Raw genomic sequence first — 21,818 nt, 5'->3', positions numbered from 1 at the left:
AACCTTAATGCATTTTTCAGGCCAATGCCAGCACTCACACTCCAGATTCTCACCCACAACACAAACTCCTCACAGCACAGTGCTCTTGCCAAAACACACCCTCCCTTGCAAGCCACTTTCCACACCTGCTCCTAGGCCATCTCTACCCATTCTCTTTCTCCCAACCCTAACCCCAGAAACTCCTCATAGGACAACTCTCCTAGCACTACACACCTTCCCTTGTATGCCCCTTCACATACCTACTCCAATGGAGTCTGTAGCCTTCCTCTTACTCTCAACCCTAACCCCAAATCATTTTTCAGGCCAATGCTGACACTAAGACCGCCGTGTCTGGCACACAACAGAAATTCCTCACAACACAACTCTCCTAGCTCCACGTACGTTCCCTTCTCAGACCCACTTCTATCTTTATCCTAGCCCTAACCCAGACCCTGACCCATTTTTCAGCCCAGTGCTGATACTGAGAGGTCCATGTCAGCCCAACAACAGAAACTCCTCATAGGACAACTCTCATGACACCACACGCCTTCCCTTGCCAGCCCTTTTCCACACCCACTCCAGTGGCACATCTAGCCTTTCTATTTCGCACAAACCCTAACCCAATTACTAGAATGTTTTTCAGGCCAATGTTGGCAATAAGACCCCCATTTCTGACCCACAGCAAAAACTCCTCACAGCATAGCTCTCTTGCCACCACACACCTTTCCTTGCCAGCCCCTTTCCACACCTACTCCAGCACTGCCTCTAGCCTATTTCACACAACCGTAACCCTAACTCTGTAACATTTTTCAGGCCAATGCGGGCACAGAGACTGCCACTTCTGGCCTACAACAGAAACTCCTCATAGGACAACTCTCCTGCACCACACGCTTCCCCTTGACAGCCCTTTCACATACATACTCCTATGGTGCCTCTAGCCTTCCTTTCTCCCAACCCTTACCCAAACACGACCCATAAAACATTTTTCAGGCCAATGCTGGCACCACCAATTCTGCCGCACAACAGAAGCTCCACATAGGACAGTTCTCTTGCCATCACACACCTTCTCTTGCATGCCCCTTTCCAGGCACACTCCAGCAGCACCTCTAGCCTTTCTCTTGCACACAATCCTAACCCTAAAACATTTTCAGGGCAGTGCTGGCACTATAAGAGCCCCATTTCAGGACCACAAGAAAAACTCCCTACAGCACAGATCTCTTGCCACCATACACCTTCCCTTGACATTTTCTTCATAGCTCCTCTCCAGCAGCACCTCTAGCCTTCCTTTCTCTCACAGCCCTAACCCTGCAACAGGCCAATGGTGGCACTAAGACACTCCATGTTCAGCCCACAACAGAAACTCCTTACAGCACAGCTCTTCTGCCACCATACACCTTCCCTTGCATATCCCCCCTCCCTTCACAGACCCAGTCCAACAGTGTCTCTGGCCTTTCTCTTTCTTCCCAACCTTACACTAACCCTAAAATATTTTTCAGGCCAGTGCTGGCACTAAGACCTCCATTTCTGACCCACCATAGAAACTCCTCAAGCAAAGCTTGCTTGCCACCACATACCTTCACTTCCCAGCCTCTTTCCACACCCGCTCCTAGTCTTTCACTTTCTCAAGACGCTAACGCTAAAATTAGTGCCTGCATTGGCATGAAAAACGCTTTAAGACCCTCATTTCTGGCCCACAACAGAAGCTCCTCACAGCACAGATCTCTTGCCACAACACACCTTCCCTTGCGTTTCTGGCCCACAACAGAAGCTCCTCACAATACAGCTCTCTTAGCAGCACACACCTTCCCTTGCCAGCCCATTTCCAGACCCACCACCACTAGGCAGATGGACAGGGGCTGTTTGTATGCTGTGAGAAAGAAGTCACCTCTCATTCTTTAGGGAGGTCATGTGGGCACAGGGGAATGCCACATGAGGTTACCACTGTAGGGATTGGAGAAGGGCATTGGGTGGGGGTGTTTGAGAAGCCAGGAAAATTAGTCCCCAGACTGCTTGCATGACTGAACCCCGGGTCATTTGTGGCAAAATGGAGCATGTCTTAGATGACAGGCTGTAGCCTACTGCCAGAGTGCCTGTTGTTAGTGGGGCTCAGAGCAGAAAGGGACACCCTGGAAGAGAAAGGAACCTGGAGGGGATAGGGCAGGAAAGGGAAGCTAGACAGCAGAGGTGTGTGAGTGGTAGAAGAGAACTAAGGCTACAGCATGGTGTGGAAGGCAGGGCTGCTGGGAAGTAGGCAGGGGAATCTGGAGAAGCAGGAGACCTTGGCAACTGTAGCTATTAGAAGAGGAGACTGGCAACACTGGCAAGGCAGACTAAAGGTGTGTGGGAAGCAGGGCCTTCCTTTGCCCCTTCTTTTTCCAACACTTAAGAGTTCCTTCCCAATATCCCCACTCACTCAATAGTACTTTGTCTCCCTTCCCTGTCTCCCTGTCATCCTCACATTACCCACCTGTTGTTTGGCAGCTGCAATGGTCAGATGCTCTCTGAAGGAAGATCAGTCTGCAGTACAGAGTGACCAAAATGCAGGCAGTGCCTTCATTGATAGGCCCACCACCACAGCAAAGAAATACAATGGGCTTACTAGTCTGGCTTTTAGCAGGTTCCACTGACAGTCTCTAACAAGGCAAGTCTTGGATGCACCCCCAGAAGCCTATCTGCCGCAAACAGAATCATAGGAAGAATAGGAGCTACAATGTACATCCAAGCAATCTATCCAGTCAATAAGGCTTACAGAACATAGATTCCAGGTTAATTCAGGTGACACAGTAAAAGTAGGTATGCAGAAAACTACAGCATTTCCCAGGCAAGGCCTGAAAGTTGAGGCTTAAGCTTAAATGGTGCTCCTGGGCCCATGAGCAGAGCACCATGGTAGAGACTCCAGTTGAGGCTTATCAGGCCCATTAAGCTAACTGGTGTACTCAGGTCCCTGTTAAATATTTCTGTCTTTCTTACTCTTGTTTTCTCTGTGGTGTGCAATCAATGCTTCTGCATTGAGGGAGAAGGGGAACATGAATTGTATGAGGGGAAACAGGGCATAAGAGGGACACTTAGGGGAGGGTATAGACTAGAATGATATCCATGGGAGTATGTCAAGTGAGATAGTGGACTGTGGAGGGTATCAGGAAGCAGTGGGAAGAAGGAAAAGTAGTATTTGCACAGCAGGAATGCAAGTCACCTGGGGAAGAGGCCTTTTGGGGGACACTAGTGCTTGGGATAAGCAGCTCTGGTAGCAGTTAGGCAAGTTGTATGGGCATTGGGGGTTGGCTGAAAGAACCCTTCAGGTGGGATGTGGGTTATAAGGTCTCGACCTGCTTCAGCCTCCGAAGCTAGACTATATGAGTCCAGTAGCTCTTCTCCAGGCCCAGGACTCTTTCAGACACAGGCTCATCTTTTTTCACCTAAGTTCCTGTCTCCTGGGCAGCATTTGTTGCTTAGTCTGTGCCCTGAGGGAAGCATGTCCTTTACTAGCTTCAAGACCAATACCGCTGTTAAGTCTTCTGTGCCCAGGGAACCACGTGCTCAGCAGTATGGCAGCTGAGACAGGCCTAGTTCCACCTCTGGCACCAGCAGAGGGGTTGAGGGGAAAGAGGGCCTGGGGTGCAGCAGCTGGGGGGGAGGGGGAGAGCACCACGAAGGTTTCCAGCAGGGGACAAGGGGCAGGGCAAGGGGACCGTGAGGGTTTTAGGGGAGTTGCAGGACTTATGGGGGGGAGGGGGAGCAGGTGAGGTGGGGAAGTTTGGAGGCACTAGAGAGAGGGAGCGGACAATGAGGCACGCAGCGCTGCCGGTGTCAGGGGTTGTCTTGCTGGTCGGGTGGGGCGGAGCTTCCCGGGGTCGGTACTGGGAGCACCCTGGGCGGTCCGGAGTCCAAGAGCGCGAGAGGGGACGAGCCGCTGCCGGCGTTCTGCGCGACGCAGCGTACTTTAGGGGTACCATGGAAACGGAGGACGCTGGTGACGTCAGCGTCGCGCTGGTGCCATGGCAACTAGAAGGCTCGCGCGCGGGGGGGCGGAGGGAGCGGTCGCGCAGGGGCGGGGCCGCAGCTCGGCATGTGGTAGGGCCCTCCCTCGGCGCGGGAAGCATCTGCAGCCCCTGGGGGCTGCAGCAGGCACCAGGCCTGTAGGTTTCTGTGCTCTCTGCTCCTTAAATTCCCCCACCTACTCCGTTGTAAGACCTTGGACTACTCCCGTGGTGAGAGGTGGGAAATGCTGGTGGTAATGGAGCTACTAAATGCCATGTAAAAGGGGGAGGATGGTGGTGAAGGGAGAAGAAGGAGAATTGGAAGGAACAGAACTTTCTCTTTTGTTAGCAGAAAGCCGTGAGACTGCTTGCTGAAAGTGTTGCCTCAGTGTTACCTCTCGATGCCATTACATTGCACCAGTAGTGCTTCCTCCATCACGAATTATCCCTCTTCACCTTCCCTTTCCCAGGTCAGCTTCCTGGGACGATGCCTAATTGGCATCCTGAGGGTTGCTTATTCTTCACTCCAAGACATCTTAGGGTGGAGACCATTCTCTATGACCCTGTAAAGAGGCTAGCTGATTGCTCTTGCCCCCAGGAAAGGCTAGAGACTGTTGTGAGTGGACATCTGCCATGACCCCTCTGAGCCTCTTTTCATTTCTTACCTTCTGTCTCAAGAGGCACCTTAATCCCTCAGGAGCTGCCAAGCAGAGGTGGTCTTTGTGATCTGTGACTTGGCACCTCCATTATCTCTACAGCTTTGCTGGGGAAGGACAGGGGCAAACTGAGTCACTGCTCACAGGAAGAGGGAGGGCACAGAGACACCTGTGCACCTCCTAAGCATTTTATGATGCACTCCATAAGAACAGTACTGACTCCCATTGCTCTTCTGGCTTTTGGGAGAAGGAGAGAGGGCTCCTCTGCCTCCTACAGCAGTTTTTCCTTTTCTAAGAAGCACCTTTGCCCACTGGCCTGCCTTTCAGGAACTTTTCTTACATGGTGCTCGGACACCACCTCCTGTCCATGTTGGCTGCAGTAGGCCTCAGCACTTATTACTCAATAATTTAAATGGGAAGGGACCTCAGGAAATCTCTAGTCCAAACACCTGCTCGAAGTCAAGTCAGCTATGAAATCAGGCTAGTTTACTCAGGGCTTTATCCAGACAGGTCTTGAAAACCTCCAAGGATGGAGGCTGCACAGCTTCTCTAGGCAGCCTATTCCAGTGCTTGACTGTCCTCATGGGGAACAAGTGTTTCCCTGTGTCCAGGCTGAACCTCTCATTTCACATCTGTTCTCTTACCGTCCCATCCTCATAGGTACTGGAAGGCTGCTATCAGGGCCCCCACAAAGCTTTCCCTTTTCCAGGCTGAACAAGGCTGGTTTCCTCAAGCTCTCCTCATAGAGCAAATGCTTCACCCCCCTGACAGTCTTAACGTGCCTCTGCTGAACTCACTCTAGTTCATCAACATCTTTTTTGTACTGAGGATGTGTGTCAAAACTGGGCACAGTATTCTAGATGTGTAATGAGTGCTGAATAGAAGAGGATAACAGCTTCCCTTGATCTAGTGGCTATGCTCCTTATATTGCTGCCAGGGCAACGGCTGGCTCATGTTCAGCTTTCTGTCTACCAAGACTCCCAGGACCTTTTCAGCAGGCTGGGAAAGACACAGTCTACTCATGTCTCAGCATTCTCCATGTGTGAGAGAACTATGACCCTTGCTCCCATCCTGCAGTACTACCCCAACGTGGTACTATCAGTTGGTGACATACTGCCATCTTTTGCACAAGTCTTAGTCCATCCTATTATTTGTAGTACCTGCATGTGATCTTCATCTGTTAGCTTTCTGAGGTTGTCTTAACTAGTTGTTTGATCCAGTTCTGCAGGGCAGGTGTACTGCGGACATCAGTACTCAATTTGCCATCTCATCAGGAAGGTGAAATTGCCATATCATAAGGAAGATCATGGACAGCTCACTGTGTGGTAGCATCTATTAATGTCTTTTTTTATGTGAAACTTCTCCTACAGCTTTGCTAACTGTGTATATCCTGTGTGGAAACACAGTCTGTCATTGCCCCATACTATTTCTTCATACATTTTATGACAAGGAACTGAATCATTTAGAGAAGGTTATAAATGGTTGTTTCTAAAAAAGAAAGCAAAAGCTATTAAAAAATCTCCAAAAATACATCCACACATCCAGATCTAGTCTTTCTTTGATATTGCTTGGCAGATTTGTTTTTAAAGCAATAGGCATTGAAGCAAGATCCTGGAGCACTTGATCTAATGGCAGTGAAATTGAAACCTGAGACCTGCAGGATCATGCCCTTATTGGGTTTCTAAATGCCCTTCTTCTCCCCGCCCTTGACATAAGAAATGGAAACAAAGAATAGGCCACCTAACATGTAGAGAACTTGGGGAGGGGGATGTTGTTTTGGTCTTCTGGCCTTCTGTCATAAGGCGTTACACAATCCTCTTCTCTGTGGAAGAACTGATTAAGTATCTCTCCTTTAGCATCCCCTTGCTTGCTCCTGCTCCTCACTTGTGATGGAGAGATGGTTCACGAGGCATGTAGTGAATGAAAACAGGGCTTGTCTCAGACCTGTGATGCCACAGGGCTAACAATACCTTTGGGATTTAGAGTTTGGTTAAGGACAGATGTGTCAGCACAATTGAGAGGGTAGCCTGGGGATGGGACTCTGAGAGGAGAAAAATACTAAGCCAATAGAAAGACTAAATGAAAAACCTGTAACCATGACATAAGGAATTTCTCTCTCTCTTTCTCTTTCAGCCATTGAATTCTACGCAGATTTCATCAACTGTGAAGTCACTATCTGCTTTTCACGTTCCACATACTTTATTTCACTTGATCCCAAACTACCGCATATCAAGCCAGGTTTCACATAGAAACAATGGGCATAGGTCAAAAGAAGCAGGGTGTATCCAACAGAGAAGCATGAATAGCAGGATGGAGAGCCAGGGCATTGAAGGTTTCCTTACGGAAGCAGGAAGCTCAGATTATTGATTCCAGAGCCAGGGAGTTCTAGTAAGAATCCTTCGTCTAGACAGATGCAGAAAGAAAGAACAAGAAAAGGCATAGTGCATGATGAAATTTTAGGAACAAATCTGAAGGTCAAGACGGCTTACGGGATGAGTAGCAACATCTTTTGTCATCCACATGGTTGTTTGCAGTTGCACTCAGATTTGGGATGCTGTGAGGACTGCACATCTGAGAAGCATATGGAAATAGAATAAAAATAGATCCTTTTATTTCTCCATGGTATGCTCAAGTCTTGGTCTGCACTGAGAACATACCTGGATTAGAAACAGTGCCCACAGCTAGTATAGTACAGATTGCAATTCAACCTGCTGCCCAGGAAGGCTCTACAGCACATGACTGAACTAAATACAGAGCAGAGGTAGGCTGCCTTGCTGCTTGTGGAGCAAGGAATTGTGCAAACCACCCAGTCCTCTGCACTATTTCAGATGTTCCCACCTTGAAGGCCTATTGACACTAAGCTGAACTGCAAGGGGAGGTGTGTTCTCTTGCTGTGCGGTCATCTGTAAGAAAAAAAGAGACTAGGTGGTGAGCTGGAAACTGCATAGTAGGCTAGTGCCGAGCTGCTTTCCTTTTAACAGAACCATCCCACTACCTTCAATTTTCACTCCTCAGACTGTGAATGTAGGAACAGAAAAATGTCTGCAGTGGGTCAAATCAGAGGTTCATCTCCCCAACATGTCTCCACTACAGCTGTCTGAACCCTCATATAAGTGAAAGATCCTGTTATGCAATGTGATATCTTCTAATGCAAGGATTTTTTTTTTTAAATAGAAGACCTTTTAGGTAGTTTACATTTTTTTAACTGAGAATTAGTATTTTCGTGTCACATGATTTTTAAAATGTATGTACTGAGTACAAAAAAACTTACAAAAGATAGTATAGCAAAGAGCATATTATGTAACAGTATTTGGATATGTAAAGGCTGCTTTTTATTTTTTTATTTTACTATTTCATTGTTGCTATGGCTATCTAAGCCACTGCCAGAGTGTTCCCATGTATCCCCAGAGGGGAATTGCTAGAGAATTAACAATTCTCTTCCTCTTTTTGACATGAGGTGGAGAGATAGAACAAGGATGGAATTCAGTATACAGCATGTAGGCACATGGTGCCACTATCTAGATCTCTAGTGATGTTTTTTTCCATTTTGTTCTCAATTTCTTTTCTAATAACTGTTAATGTTCCACTTGTTATTTTGGCTCATGCTGAGCACTGAATCATCAGACTAACAATGACTTCAACATCTTTCTTCTGTGGGCTAATAGTTCATTTAGAGCTTTAAAGAATAAGAAATGATTTTCCTACTATCCTCTGGGGCATGAAAATGCCCAATGGATGGTAGGATTATTACGTTATACCTGAAAAGCATAGAACTAAATTCTACCTTCTGATGGATCCAGGTGGCAGTACGTATTACTAATTTTAAATAAATGCCCAAATATTTTCAAGAGAGCCAAGGAGCTGGAGAAGATACAGTAAATTGACAGAGAAGCTTACTTTCTACAGAGACCTGGCTTGAAGCTAGAGCAAGTCATTTTGAACACATCCACGCTACAAAACAATCACAGTGTCAGGCATTCTTGTCTCAAGAAAGGTCCAGGAACAGAAAAGCAAGTGATTCTGTAATTTGTATGGAGAAGGTTTTGTACATAGGAAACCCAAACCTGGAGCTGCAGGCGGAAGTGCACCAGAATAAGGGGCACGGACAGAGTTGTGTCTGAGTGAATCAAAGGGATAGTAGTGACTCTTTGCCTATGCCAGTGAAATCCCACCTGACTTATAGTAGTCATAGACATATACTGTTGCTGGTTTCAGGTTCTGTACTTCAATATCTTGTTCCACTGAGATGGTGAGCTTCACAGAAGTCTTATCCAACTGGAGAGGACAGAAGTAAGCAGAAAGGCATTGGCCTCCTCAAAGTCACCCACATCTCAGGTTTATTCTCCCTGTGTCAGAGATTTTCTTCTCCACCTCTTCAGGTCCCTCCACCTTCCTCCTCTTCTGCCAAAATTTTAGCTTGCTTCACCAGCCTAGAGCTTTGTATTTCTGATCTCTATGATCCCAAATGCAAAGTACTGTTGTTGCTGCTCTTGAATGAGCAGACCCCTGTGGTCTTCCTCTTACTTTTTCCAAGTAGATTGTGACTTTGTCTAGTTTTATCTCTGTCTTTTTCACCAGGAATATCTCCTCCAGCTATGTGGGAAGACAGGAGACAATGGGTTAGCATTAGCTCATTGTTTCACATGGAGTTAGGTGTTTGTCAGCACACTACTGCTTTGAGTGAGACAGCAGTCAGGGTCAATGAGCCTAGTTAAGGGAGGGGCTGTGTTTCCTACCTATGAGGGGGGCACTGGGTTTTGTTGTGAGCACACAAAGCATTAGAAAATATTTTATCAGATTTGGAACAAATTTCCTTGAGCCACATTCCTACTTTAAGCACATGTAGCAAATGGCAACATATTTAGTAGAAAGATTTGACAGATATTCCTGGTTATCTCATGGAACATTGGAGCTTGTCATTGAACAACTGGGTTTCAACACTGCCCAATGGTGTATCCCTACAAATGGCACAAGCAGCAGCTAAGGGTCTCAGTGTACCCCATGTAGTTCTAAGAACCACAGAAGTTTTTCAGGTCCTCTCTAATCTTTCACCTCACTATGTGATCTTCACTACTGAGCATGAAAACTGCACAGTCGGTTCTGCAGGTGGAAAGTTGCCTTGTGAAATGGCCCAGTATAGCCACACTTGCTTAGTTTAGTTGAACTAAGCAAGTTCAACTGAAGTTTAGTATGAACCCACACCTCATTGTAGCTACCATTCTCTAGCAGGAGTTCATAGGGGTTTGGATATTTCTGACTGAGCTACATCTGGAAAGTAGAAGTTTACATCTTCAGGGAAGAACAGAGGGAAGGGTCTCTTACTGCTCTCACAGAGCTCTTCATAGGAATGAACCCTGACGTCATCTCCACTTCTACCAGGGCCATGTTACTGGTCTCACGGTCCCCAACATAACTGGAAAAAAAGGCAGGAGAGAAGCACATTGGATGCAGAAGACATCACAGCATTTCTGTAAGATAGTAGCGAATGTTCCTAAATTCTAGCCTACTTTACACAGATGTGAAAGCTCAGCAGCTTGTCCGGCTGATGGGAGAAAGGGAAAGAAACACACCCCATGCACACACACACCATCTTTTTGCTTAATGTGACAAGAGATTGTGCAGCGGAAGGTAAAATGGTTAAAGTTCATGCTGCACTCTACAACAGGTGCAAGTGATCTTCATGATTACAGATTGAGAGTGGGCTTGTCTCCTGTTCTCTTGCCTTTACACCTAAGAAAGGAAAATGTTGGCATTATCCTCCTTCAGGCCAGTAGAATGTAGAGAATGTGGGTGAAAGCACTCATGCTAGACAGAAATGAGGCGTGGGTAAGGAATAGATTTTCTGCCAACTGGCTCCGGTAGAGGTTCACACTGTGGGAATATGTACCTCAGGGCTGGTTCCGCCCAGGCTGCCAAGCCTCCAGCAAATGGGAACCTCTGGCTCTTGGGAAGTCTACCATCTCTGTTGTCAGTGCTCTGAGGACCACTGAGCTGCTTTGTGCAGAGTGAGATTGTTTCTGTGGCTATTTAAGGCACTGCCAATGTGTTGCCCAGCTTCCCTGGCCTTAATTCTCACTTCATGATCTCTTTGGGACCTAGGGAGAAGGAGATAGTGTGCCCCAATGTCTTTCTCACCACAGACAGGGAATTCTATTCTATAGGCTTTTAGGGAGATGTACAGCTGCTGGCTCTTGCTTCTTTCCACTGAAGGAAGAGTCCGAGGGGATCACATACCTGACAGACACATGGATGTCTAGCTGTTTCCTGGCACTATCACAATCCCTTGGCACTGTTTCCACATCCAGGACAAAGACCTCTATTGCTTTTGATGGTGGGGTATTGTAGTACAGAGTGGTCCGGTGGAGGAGAGAACATATCTGTGAAGTGCCCCAGAGCGTGTCTGTATGAGCTAAAGGACTATCTATGACTTCATCTTTTAATAAGTTAGTAACCAGTGGCTAGCACAGCTGGCCCCAGGGGTGCTTCCTGTTCAGACATGTTGTAGTTAGCATACAGAGTCAGATACATCACCCGAGTGTAATCCTCAGCTCAGAGGGTCAACTATTTGTGATCCAAGGTCTCATTCAGTACAGCACAACTGGGTAACATTTGCCTCAGTTTTACCAAGAAAATTATTATTAAGGTGTGAGAGAGTACATTAGCTAAAGCCCTGCCCATGAGTAGAAAGAAGGAATGTAATTGTTGACGTAATTGTTAGCAGCTCTAGGACTCAAGAGGAAAAGTACTAACAACAAAGTATAAAACCTTAAAGAAAGAAAGAGCAGAGAATCAGAAGAGGACCACTCAGCAGGAGAGAGGATCACCCTGTTCCAAGGATTAGCAGAGGCCAATCTTCCCCCACCTGCCTGGTGACTGACTGCCTGAACAGCAGAGACTCATCAGGGGTCTCATCACATTTACTGACTATATTCAAAAGTAATCAAGTAGCATGTTAGTCCTAGCTACCTCCTACATGCATTAGCAGTAAATAATTGTTATGTCCTGTCATCTATACACTGCTTGTAGATTCTCTGTGAACTTGGTAAGAGGTCTGAACAGAAGTGAGGAGGTTTACACAGGGAGTGACTTGACTCTGCAGTTGTTTGTTGTAAGAATGGTTCATAAGCAGGCCCCTATCAAAGCTGCCAGAAAAATAAGATGGCTTCTCCAGATGGCTCAGTTGTGTTGGTGTACTAAGATGAGAAGATCCTGGTACTACATCACTCTCAATCTCTGCATGAGACAACAACTCAAGGAATATCATGTCAGAAGAAATTTACAATCCTAAGCTCCTGAAATGGGTCATGGAGCCAGCTAAGCTGAGACATTTCTGAGAAGATGCTATGGATGTTTGCCCTAAAACCATGTCAGCTGAGAATACCAGAACTCCTTCAAGCATGATTCTGCCTAGAAAGCCAAGTCCTACTGGGAGTTTGAGGCCACGGTGCCTTAGAGGCAAATCCTCACTGCAGGAATCAATGACAATACCCTATAGCTTTGGGCTACATACGCTCACCTGTACATAAACACATCCACTCCCAGTTGCCTGCACCATGTATAGCCCTGGGACTGCAAGGAGCGATACCTGATGCAGAACTAACTTGTTCCTGTGCACATGGAACTCCAGTGGAGAAGCATCCTTGCCTTTCACCATCACCTTTACATCTCTGATCTCATGAGGAATGAGGGCTGCCTACTGAGCCAGGGCCTGCAGGCTGACAACTGTGTCCTGAAGACAAAGAGAGAGTCATTTTACTGTGGAGCAATGGGTACAAGATCCAGCACATTAAGTCAAGCACTGTATGAAGAACCATGGCCCTGATTCCCATTCAAACACAAGCAGGGTCCATGCCACGACGTGCACAGGCAAGAGGATGACATCTGGCAAGGGTGGCTTCAGAGCCCTGGGGTTAGCAGCCCCAGGCCTTATTTGATGCCTTTTACACCACTGAACAAAAGGATTTCCCCATGGCATTCCCCCTTCAGAAGCTCACGTATGCCTCCCTTCAAAGGCTAGATCTGGAGTGACATGGCACACAGCATCTCTCTCCTTCCCCAATAACTTTCCCTATCTTGTTACCTGGGTGGAAGCAAAGCCCCCAAAGGCATTTCTTTGTCTGCTGAGCCAGTGTACAAGCTTGCTCACTGTGGTTTCATTCACTGCCAAGTTTGGTTTGGAGACATGTACCAGGAAGATGTAGGCTATTATCTCAATCATAGAGGAAGATTCTCACTCAAATGTGATGACAACTGCTCTGCTGATGGAGGAAGGAACATGCAGAAGAGAAGGACATGAGCTCCCTTGTGAACATTAGCTCATCCTGCCCTGATACCCCTGCAGGGTTGACAGTTTGCTTTACGCCATCAGAAATGGCTGTGCCTTTCTGGGGCACCTCAGAGTGCAGGAACCAAACCCTCTTGTTTTTGTGCTCTGAAAGGCCAACCAGCTATGTTAGGCTCTACCTCTTCTTCTGAAAGTACAAGCAGGGAGATCTAGGCTGCAGATGTGGCCCTGAATCCTCAACAAAACCCAGGAACTGGTTGACCCTGAACAGAGGCTTTTTGTTTGAAGTACACTCATTGTCTCATTCAGCTCTGTGTATATTCAAAGCTATTCCCTGTTTGTGATGACAATGATGAACTAGTTTTCATTCCCCTCTGCATAAGGAAGCCACACTATTTTCTTCTCTGCATCCTTTCCTCAGTGACATTCCATGAGGAGAGCTTATGCTCCTGGATTGTTACTGTAGCTCATTAAGCTCATTAAGTGGTCTAGCTTGGCTTTGAGATCCTGGGGATATTTTAAGATTCTGTTGTGTACAGGCAAATATTCCATGCCTTGGAACCTACTTCCACACTCTTGTAAAAGTTCCCAGTGCAAAATCCTCCCCAAACTAGAGCATTTTTGCTGCTTCTGCATTCACCTGCATTAGTCTAACAGGGCTCACCGTGCTGAGAAGCTCTAGGCCTTTTTCCAGTCAATTGTATCTATTATACAGGAACTGGTCACTCCTTTATGGAGAATCACTGACAGGTTACCAGAGGAGCAAGACTACCCAAACGATTTTGATGACATCCTCACTACAGAGTGGATGGGCTCGGTTGACTTAAACGAGAGCTGGGCTCCCACCGGTGATCTAAGCTCACAGGTATTGGATGCACCTGAGTCTGGAGGCTTTACTGTAGCAATAGTAGCAGGTAGCGAAAATCCAACCAAGAAGTTAGGTTAATTGTGCAGTGCAGACATCTTCTGGGACTGTACAAATGTGGAAACCTGAAAATCTTTTAAATTCAGAGTCATTTTTCAGAACTTTTTGAAAAAAAGAATCACAAAAACACTCATTTGCACAAAAACAGCCTAAAGACTTTAGAATTTCGCTTAGAGCCTCTGTAGACTGGTATTACTTCATAATGTTTATCACAACAGAAGGTTTCTGCAAGAGGGATTTGTGATTTGTTAGCTCCAAAGTGATATAAGGAGAATATTTTCTTCATGAAGTTGTAGAAGGTATCTTGGAGATGCATCCACAGATGACCTACAGATTAACCTTGATTCTTTAAGAAGCACTAAATTTCTCTTTGGGATCCAACTTTAACACCATTAACAAAGATAGCAGAGTCTCAGCCACCAGGCCAAGGAAGATATGTATCTAGACAACAGAAGCTGAGATTCTGCAGCAGATAAACTGGCTGCAGCTAGTGGTTACACTCACATGTTTGGACACATTAGGCAGAATATAGACACATTTAGATGTACATGACTACAGCTTTCTCTCACAGCTTTCTTTTACGACTCCATTCCTCTTGCCAAGTCATCACTAATTATACCAGTGAAAGCAAGAGCCAAAGAAAGCTGTCACCTGAGTTATACGCAGTTTGTGGTATCCCATGCCCGAGGGTCTTAGGGTGACATGTTCAAAAGTGCTTAGTGAATTAGAAGCATCAGTTTAACTACTGTGTTCATACCATATGCACTTCCTCAACAGCAGCTTTAGTATAGGCAATTCTACTCCTTCCTGTTTGCCCACAATTTACCCTGTGAAGCCAGCTTGGCAGCCTGTGTAGCTATGCAGTGAACCACACTGATAACTGGTCTAGCTGAAAACTGCCTCTCTCTTTTTTTTTTTTTTTTTTTTTTTTTGCTGTTATTTTTCAGTTCCCAATGCAGTTCACCGTACTGCTATGTGAGACAAAAGAAGAATCTAGTTCATAACAGGGTAGCAATACAGATGCAGGCACCAGAGAGGCCTGAACTGAGCAGAGCAGCAATGGGGAAGCAGGCAAAAGCCTTGAATTTAGATCTCCCATTCTGTAGATAAGTGTCCTAACCAGCAGTTGAATAGATACAATGAGGCAAGTTTCCTCTGTGAGGACTGTTGTACTTTGAATGAAGTGCTGAAGGATGATGAGGGCAACGTTTGGATCAAACTCTTCCATAACTCCAGGGAATGCTTTTGACTGCAAGGATAGAACATGGATCTCTTGTTCTGCTTTTGCTGAGGAATTCTCTCCTGGGCCTGAGAAAATAGTTTCATTGAAACTAGAGACTTTTTACAGCTTTGATAAGAAACTGTTTTCTTACACAAAAGCCAATTTAACAAAAGTTAAATTTCCTAGCCCACTCTAAATCCTAACAATATCAGGCCTTAAACACTGTTATTATCTCTAGGACCCAAAGTCTTCTTAAAAGCAACAATCTACCAGTTTCCTTTCCTAGCTTATCCAGGAGCTCCTGTCTCATCTCCATGTCCTTGGTCAGTGTGAAGACATAAGCCATCAAGGCCTTGACATAAAGGCTGATCTCATCAAGTGCTACATCCTTGAGGCAATGCAAGGCATTATCCAGCATGGTGTCCTGCAAAAGGAATCCAAACCCAGTGAGTTTTCCTTGGCCACTTTTCACTGTGAAAATGTATCCACAGCTCTCAGTTATCCCAGATGCAACCTCAGTGTATTTCAGGCTAGCATCTCTCTTGTGGCTGTGGAAAGTGAAGTAGAGTGGACAAAGTATCACTGTGGGTTGAGAATAAACAGGTGAGAAGACATTTCACTGGGAAAGGGGATTGTCACTGCACTGGAGAATGTAGCTCTAGCAAGTCTCTGGTAACATGCTGGCTCAGAACTGTCAAATCTGTGTGCTGTCGATCTATGCTCCCCAGTGGATACAACATTGTTTTCAAAACTGTACTAAAAGGGCTGGGATATCAGCCCATCCTAACTAGAACAATTCTGCTTGAAGATCACTGCTTTTATTTCAGGTCTGAAAGCGGGTTTGCACACCTGATGCCTTTCCCCCCCACCCAACTGTTTCAGTCAGTTTAATGAAAGCCATTACTTCTCCCAGGAAACCCCAATTCATTTTCAGAGACAATTATTTCTCCTGAGATCAGTGGAGAATGGGAGGGAGATTCTCTGCTTTGCTGTGAGTCCGGCCATTTGTATTAAGAACTCATTACTCAGGTTTAAAATTTCCTCTTGAGCTTATCATGTGCAAAGGTGTGACATGACAGAACCTTTCATTAACTCAAGCTGGGGACTCCCCGAAAGTACAGACCCTGGGAAGAAGGATGGGTGGAGCATGCTTACAAGCCCTACAAGAGTTCAAGTGCAACTTACATTCTTCTCCAGATGGAGCTCCAGAAGTGCAGCAGTAATATAGGCTGTTAATCACAGAATCACAGAACGGTTTAGGTTGGAAGGGACCTCTGGAGATCATCTAGTCCAACCCCCCTGCTCAAGCAGGGTCCTCTAGAGCATATTTCCTAGGATCGCATCCAGACGGGTTTTGAATATCTCCAGGGAAGAAGACTCCACCACCTCTTTGGGCAACCTGTTCCAGTGCTCTGTCACCCTAATGAGAGCGTATCATCCACACTACCCTGCAAGGCACACAGAGAGACATCAGAAACAGACAAAAACAACTACTGCTTGCCTGCAAACAGTGTGGACTGTCATTGTATAACCACTGAAACTACCTAAGGGTAGGCTACCTGAGAGAGTACAGTAGCTTACCACTGGCCATTCTTGGACATGTGGGGATTACAGGAAAGCACTCCAGGCTCCAAATTTTTAGAAAAAAAAGTGTAGTCATTTGCTCTGCTAAAATATCAGCCTGTTATCTTTCATAAGCTTGCTGTGTATTTAATATGGGTATATTTGGAATCTGACCAGTTTGGATTATTCTTACTTTTACAAGGGAAGTGAACCTAAATATTGCTATACTGCATGCAGACTGTTTGTACCTGAGCACCAGGGCATGTTCAAGTACAGCAAGAGTTTGTAGCATTTCCAGCTAGACTGCACGGATCATTTGGGGGGTGCCAGGCTCAGGGATAAGTCATACTAGGTGAGCAGTGATCAGCACTTCTCTGGAAGTGGAGGGACAATCATGACTTCAGATAATCCCATATTAGAGCATATGGACAGGCCTGAAAGATCTTTATCCTGGGTCATAAGGCATGACAAGAGGGAGAATCCAAACAGGGTGTTCTAGACAAGCACTGGAAAATAAAGAATTTTCTCCCTCTGCCCCTAACACGCCGTGCCACAATCAGCCATGGTACTATTCGGCTAGAGTAAAAATGAAGAAGACCTAGCAAAGATTAAAACCTGACATAGACAAAATGCCTGTTATTTTAGGCCATGCCCTTTCATTCTGCTCTGGGAAGCTGCCTTGGCTGTGCTGGGCTGTGGAGACACTGCTCTCTGCTACTCTGCACAGTGGAAGAGCCTGGGGGAGCAACTCTCTCCCCACATTGTGTTCCTCCCACTCTTTCACCTGTAACCAGCAGTCATACCTTCAAGTCATTGTTGAAGAGCTTTCCTACACTGTGAAAGCAGCCACTGGGCAGCTGGTGCTTCTGCAGCCAGAGCAGAGCCTCCCGCACATGATCCTTATTGATATAAATGTGACGGCTGGCCTGCCCAAAGGACCTGGCTACAAAAGCTGTCAGCCTGTGAACAGAGCACAGCTGAATCCTGCTCCACTACTAGGAGCAGAAAAAGCAAGGACAATAAATTTGGGAGGAAAGCATTAACTCTGGTCACTCACAGTGTGTTGCCCTGGGTGTCAGCCTTCCCAAAAGCACTGTAGGAGCTATCATGTTTGTAAAGCAGCTGACGCTGGTAACCTGTGAAGATGGGTGCAGGGACACAATGCTCAGTGCGAGGGCCTGTAGCATCTCCTTGCTGTGGGAAGAAGGCTCCACAGCAAGAGACTTCATCAGATCCTAGAGTACATCCCACAGCATCAGAGTGACAAGAAACAGTTTTGCAGCATCACTGAAGTGCACTATGTGGCTGCTTTGCGTTATTAGCGCAGTTATGTGAAAGTGCTTTGAGTGCCCTGCTGGTTTTACAGAATGGTTACACTCAGCCATTTCATGTCTCTCACTTCCCTCAGGAACCCTCACTGGCACCTTGCTGTGAATAAAAAGAACTGTAAGAGTGAGGAGGAAGGCTTTTCATAGGGAGAACAAATATGAAATCCTGTTTGTTTTTCAATACTTTTGCTAGCAGTGTTGGAAATCAGAAAAATGCTTTAGGGACACACAGAAACTGGCAAGACCCTGCCTTTGAGCTCTGAGGCAGAATGCTGTCTGCATCTGTTTTCTCTTCCTCCTCCATCCACATGGTCTCAATGTTCACCCTCTGCCTTGCCACTCTGCTGCTAATATTTTCTTCCGTAGGCTCCTTTCTCCCAGATATCTGTCTCCTCTTGTGGTACAGGAGAGAAAGGGAGGAGAGGAAGGGAGGGAGCAAGCTGCCAGCAGACATGTTCTGTCCAGGGAAGGCTTCTGAGCATGCAGAGTGGCAGGATAAGGAGCCTGCTGGGATGTGAAGTGTATTGCAAATTGAGACACAAACATTAGTGCTGTATTAAATTCAGATTATATTTGAACAGAACTGAAATGCTCCCAAATTCATTTCTTAAAACATAAGGAAACACCAAGCTACCAGACTCCAATCTGTTCCCTAAGGCCCACACTTTATTCCAATTAATAGCAGCTGATGCCCTGTTTCCACAAGGGACTTCTTTCTGCCTCTGACTATAGAACAAGCCACAGTCATTGCATTATAATGGAAATTTTTGATCACCCACACCACCTCTCAGAAAAGCAGGCTTAGAGCTTCAATAAGTAGAGAGAAGAAGAAGTCCTGCTTCTTCTTTCCTTGATATACAATTCTGTCATTTTTTTTGGTGATATCTTCCTCTTTCACAGCTGTGCCAGTGTTCCCCACTTTTGATTTATAGGACCTTCTTTTTCTAGCAGAAAGAAGGAGGACAATATTTACCTGTTCTCAGGAATTTCAGGGCTTTATCTTCAATTTCTGGCACCAACTGTTTTATCTTCTTCAAAGTACTGGAGTATAAAGATGTTTGGTGCAAACTTAACCATGTTCTCTTCACTATAGCCAAAGGGCATCTCAAGTAGCTGGTCTAAGTTTTGAAGTGCTGGGCCCATGATATCTCCTTAAGTTTGAGATAGGAGATGGGAGAAAGGAAAAGCACAGATATTCAGCAACATGAAACAAAGGACTCCTGCTTTTTCTAAACACTACTGGGATCCTGGAAGAGAGCCTGATCCTCATGGAACTGGACCGATTAATATCTCTGCACTAGATTTCTTCGAACCGTTCCTGGATCAGTCCAGCACAGAAAGGGAAGATTGCATAGTTCTGGGAAGAGGGAGAGAATGTGGTGCTTAAAGGAATCTGAAGAAAGATTAAGAGAACCATTGTTTCTGAGATAGTATTAAGGAGGGAAAAGAATCATAGAAGCAAATTAGGTGAAAACCTGGAGGGATGTTTTTGGTTCCATTAGATGGTTGACAGTGGCAGTCATCAGAGAAGATACCCTGTTTTGTGCCTTCTCCTCCAGCCACCTGGAGATCACCCAGGATCATTCCTGTTGAGAGGAATAACTTCTGAAAAAGATGATGTGAAACACATTTCAGAGGCCCATATCATACCCCTCACAACTTATATGGTGGAGAAATTGGGCTGATGCAGCATTAAGGTGAAAACATTGTGCAAGCTGTTCCCACAGGAGCCCAAGAATAAGGAAAACCTTTCTCACCAATCACAGAGAAAGCGGCTCTGCTGCCAGATCCCTCCAACACTTCTGCAGGCAGAGTCAGGGAGAATTCTTGAGAGACTGTGTTCTCTGAGGAAGACAAAACCCAGAAATTTATTCCTATCACACACAAGAGTAACATCTCAAGGAGACCCAGGTATGGATCAGTGTGACACTGAATCACAGCAGTCCAGATCCTGCAAACAAATGGTTAAATACAGGAGCTTTGCCAAGTAGAAGACAGATATATACAGACTACAGTGCACCCAAGCAGGTTTGGTGTCAACAGTGACCAGTCCCCTCCCCTGTGGGTATTTGCGGTATCCCTGTCCCTTCCATCCTGCTCTCATGATGGAGAGCAGTTAGGGATTTATGTCACTTGCCTGTAGCACAGAGAAAGGTGTTCTAGGTGTTCTCTTGAAGGACACCTCCTGGCTGCATGTGGAAAAAGAGTAGTTCAGAGAGGGAAGACAGAAAAGGAAGTCACCATCCCTCAGCAGGCCTGTCTGTTTCCGAGATGAAGGAGCTAAGCTTCCTCTTAACATTTTGCTAACTGCCTTAGGGGGCAACCCACTGTTCTCAAGTATTCTCCACCCCAAGGTCCAACTAACCTTGACAAGCAGGGGTTTTATCATTGTGTTTGTCTCTCCTTGCAAAGGTGTCACAGTAATCCTATTACCACATAGTTTATGTGCACTTGTGCTCACAGTGACATTCACTTTGCCTACAGGGAGCACAGAGGCACATCCCTAAGCAGATGTAGCAGAGATCTGCATATGCAGGAAACAGACACACAGGGGCAGGCAAATTCCACTCTTCCTCTTGCTAGCTGCCACATATCCCTCTGCCCAACCTCACGCAGGCTCACCCAGTTTGGTGGCTGTCACATTGCATGCAAAAGTTGTTGCCTCATTGGCACAGAGGCAGCTGGTGAACTGGCAGCCTGGACAGGCATCCACCTTTAGTTCTGGGGTCTCTATGAGGGTATTGTGCATCTGGCTGTGGTGGGGTGTACAAATACACACTGGTATAGTGTTAGTACCAGACACTGCCCAAAGGAGGAAACTCCATGGGTCATGAGATGTGAGACTGCTTTGTGGCCTAGATGCGAATATCAAGGTCTCCTTAGAAGCTCACAGCTGTCTTTGGGCTCAACCTCTTGCTCTGACAGAGGCTACTAGTTGGGGGAATACTTGCCTGGATACAAGCCTCCAGGTAGTTGAAGGCAGTGGCTTTTAGGCTGAAGGTCTCTCCTTGGACCACAGAGTATGGCAGTGTCAGATCCACAAAGAAAGGCTAGAAGACCCTAAGAGTGGTCAGAGGAGACAGCCCAAAGCCAGTATCAGCAACACAGAAGGTGTTGGCATTCCATTCAGTGGTAGTATCAGGTACAATTGCTTGGAGAGATGCTTTCTCTTCCTCACTACAGAAGGAAGAGAGAGAGGAGCACTTTCTCAGAAATGGTCAGAAGTCTCCAGGGATCCCTCTGGGGTAGGCAGGCAGAGGCTGTTACTCACCCAACAGAGACCAGATTCCAAATCCAGGTCTCTGGGAAATATGTCCGTGGTTTTGGCTTCTCTATGATATCAGAGTGAGGCACAAGATCAGCATAACCAACAAGATGGTCTGCAGAAAAGGACATGATACATCAAAAAATAGCATATGTAGTTACAGGTGAAATTAGTTCTTTCATTTGCACACAATCTGACAAAAAAACGTAAATGCTTTGTGACATAAAAGAAAAGTCTACAGAATTAGCTTTTCAATGAGAGTCTGACACAGAGTCTGTGTCTTTGGAGGACATGACTTTAGGGAGTTAGATGAAGTTTAGCCTGAAGCTCAGTCTTGACAGATCCATCAGGTTTGTTCTGGATCCAAGGAGAAGCAGCATACTCAAATAAAGTTTTATTCCTTTAAGTAGCCTGCAAGAGTAGTAGCAGAGCATGCTACATTTTGTATGAAGACTGTACAACCCAGGGACAGCCAATGATGCACAGAGACTAGAGCATTTATCTACAATTTATAAAACGAGTACTTTGAACTGGATACAGGTTACCTTCCTTTTATATATACACAAACAAGAAATACAGCAGGAAGTCAGTCAGCTGTTTCAGCTGCAGGCTGGCCCCT

The 21,818-nt window shown here is 46.0% G+C and overlaps 1 pseudogene; it reads right to left on the bottom strand.

Moving 5' to 3' along the window:
- Positions 1-6,788: 6,788 nt before the first annotated feature.
- Positions 6,789-21,818, bottom strand: part of LOC138068398 (alpha-2-macroglobulin-like protein 1) — a 32,354-nt pseudogene continuing 17,324 nt past the window's right edge.

The sequence above is a fragment of the Struthio camelus genome, chromosome 1, assembly GCF_040807025.1.
Source record: "Struthio camelus isolate bStrCam1 chromosome 1, bStrCam1.hap1, whole genome shotgun sequence".
NCBI lineage: Eukaryota > Metazoa > Chordata > Aves > Struthioniformes > Struthionidae > Struthio > Struthio camelus.
This window is presented reverse-complemented; position numbering and strand designations above follow the sequence as displayed.